Source organism: Rhinopithecus bieti, unplaced genomic scaffold, assembly GCF_001698545.2.
Source record: "Rhinopithecus bieti isolate Rb0 unplaced genomic scaffold, ASM169854v2 scaffold_30927, whole genome shotgun sequence".
NCBI classification, from domain to species: domain Eukaryota; kingdom Metazoa; phylum Chordata; class Mammalia; order Primates; family Cercopithecidae; genus Rhinopithecus; species Rhinopithecus bieti.
In genome coordinates this window covers 1,387,824-1,390,296 of record NW_016813672.1, presented here as the reverse complement: position 1 = coordinate 1,390,296, position 2,473 = coordinate 1,387,824, and the positions used below count along the sequence as shown (strand labels likewise).

At 47.4% G+C, this 2,473-nt stretch overlaps 1 protein-coding gene across 4 annotated transcripts in view; it reads left to right on the top strand.

Annotated features, from left to right (window-relative positions):
* Window positions 1-1,632: 1,632 nt before the first annotated feature.
* Window positions 1,633-2,473, top strand: part of GRIA4 (glutamate ionotropic receptor AMPA type subunit 4) — a 399,983-nt gene continuing 399,142 nt past the window's right edge. For 3 of the 4 annotated variants that reach the window (XM_017848864.1, XM_017848866.1, XM_017848868.1), the window contains exon 1: window positions 1,633-2,029. The gene's annotated coding sequence lies outside the window, so the exon portion shown is untranslated. The remainder of the gene's footprint in view (window positions 2,030-2,473) is intronic. The other variant, XM_017848865.1, reaches the window with a different exon arrangement.

The window sequence follows — 2,473 nt, the reverse complement described above, 5'->3', positions numbered from 1 at the left end:
GAACTTGTCCTGCATCTGTATCAATGATGCTATTACATCATATGAAAACTCAAATCTTTCCATTTTGAGAAGAATTAAAGTTAATAATTGCCTCTGGATCAGGAAGGGCTTCACTAGTTACCCAAGCAAGTGATGAGTTTGGTGGATTTTGAAATTTTAATTGAACTTGAATTTTATGTGTCATACTCTATTATCCTTTTACAAGAGAAAACAGAATGCTATTATTTACAGACTTGTTTTTTAACGCAGACAAATTAAAAAAGGAAAAATGCTTCAAATCTCACTTGACTTGCAAGACTAAAACTTCACAAACTAAAATGACAAACGTATGATTTGTAAAATACAGTTACGAGTACGTTTTTTTTTTTCATAACAATCTATGGTGAAATGTAATGGGAAATCAGACACTTTTTTTTTAAGATGTGATTTTAAAATAAAATGCAAAACTTAGGAAATAGAAAAGCACTCAAGTTTTAGCAGGGATTTTAAAATATCTTTTATAAACTACAAATTCAGGTTGAGGTATGCATTACCTCAAGTGAAATTCAGTTGAGGTAATGCATACTTCAAAAAGCCGTTACCAGGCTTTCTGCAAGTCCCTTGCAAGAATTCAACTTTAAGCATTGTATTCTCAAACATTATATCAGGCAAACCTTGGCAATTGCTATATTCTTTTTAAAAATTTAATGGCAGACGTCACCCTAGGTTCCCTAACTTTTAAGGAGAACCTGTCCTTCTAATGATTCTCTCACACAGTTTATTGGAACGGGAGATTATATTTAGTAACTAGATCAGGAAATCTCAAACCATGCAGAGGAAATCAGAAACTGTTCACTTACGGCTACCACAGTGACTGCTTCTGAGTGTGGCACAAGCTCAGTCCAAGGCAGCCAGATGAAAGGAGAATCTTAAAGGTGACTCTGGAGAGGAAGTGAGACTGTAACCCCAAAACTTTCTAGGATAATTCATTTTCACTTCTACCCAGTCAAAACAACTATTGACATCATCAATGAAGTGCTTAAGTCTACCTGGAGGTGGCGTGGGGCAGAGTGAGCATTCCAGAGTCCCAGACAAGAGGAGGTGTGCACGAAAAACACTATCTTCCTGTCAGACACCTGTGTCCACCGCCCCAAGCATTGCCTTTCTGGTCCTTTATCAGCCTTTGGCTGTGTCCCTCCTGCTGCTGCCATGGACCACAGCACAGAAAGATAGGGTCCTCCGGAATGGGTGACTGGGTAGAAAGCAATCGGATCTTTAATCACTTTTCCTACTTTATACTTCACACAGTTCTTATTCCTATTTCTGCTTCATGCCTTTCAAACAGAATGTTAGAGGCCTCTTTCAATTTTCATTTCTCAGTCTTTCCCCCATCCCGTTCAGTACTCTAAACTTTGTCAGTTATTTAAAATAACCTTTTACCCCCGCCTCCCCTTCCCAGGATGTTTCAACTTCTCTGGCTCTCTTCCCCATCCTTTACCTCCTCCAATTCTTTTCTCCTGGTCCTGGCCTCTTAAATCCCCCCGGGGCTGCCCTTTGCTTGTCTTTTCTCCTCCTATCCCTCGCTGAACCCTTTCACCTCATCCATTCCCTTATCAGGCTCTCCAGATTCCCGGGCTGTTTGCTGGTGAGAAATCTTTGCTGCAGCGAGGACCGGAGTCCCCCGCGCGCAGCCCAGTGGCAGAAGAGGGCTAGGCTGAGAGGAAAGCCAGGACTGTAGGAGAGGGAGGCAGCCTGTCCTCCTCGCGAACCTGCAAGGATGCGGCAGGGGCCCGGGGGCATGGGGAGGTATTAATCCCCCGGAGCCCCCGATTGGGGCTTGCAGACCTGGCCCGTGGGCCAATTTTCTGCCTAGCGCAGCCGGGAAGCAGAGGTGCCAGGAAGATCAAGAGAGGGACGCTGGGGGTGCCCATCCCCAGAGTCGGTCCCTCTGCGAACAGAGGAAGAAAAGAGGAGGGAGTCAGCGAGTGGTGAGAAGGGAAAACCTGTCTCCTGACTGGCTCCGGAGTGTCGGGGAGACTGGGGCGCTCCGGTGAGCACCCAGGGGGTGAAGCCAGCCGAGCGGTGGGCGAGGGGCGTGCGGAGGGAGTGCGCGCTCGGGGAGGGGACGCCAGGAGGGCAGCGTTGCTCCGGGCTGGTGCAGGCTTGGGGGGATGTCCGCTGGTGCGAGCTAGGAACCGCGTGCGGCGGCCGCGGCGCCCGCGGCGCCAGTGTTTGTGTGTATGTGAGAAAGCAAGGGGCGAGCGCGAGTGCGAGTGAGGCAAAGATAGAGCGCATGTCTCATCCCTGCGAGCAGCCACTAGACGCTCCACCACCATCTTTTGCATGTGCAACATTTGCAGCCGGACAGAAAACCTCTCCCAAGGCTATGGAGACTGCGGGAAAAATCTGGCGGCTCGCGATGGATTGCTAAGGGGAAATAGTCATAATCTTAAACCACCGAAACCTCTTTCCTTTTTTTCTTTCTTCTTTTTTT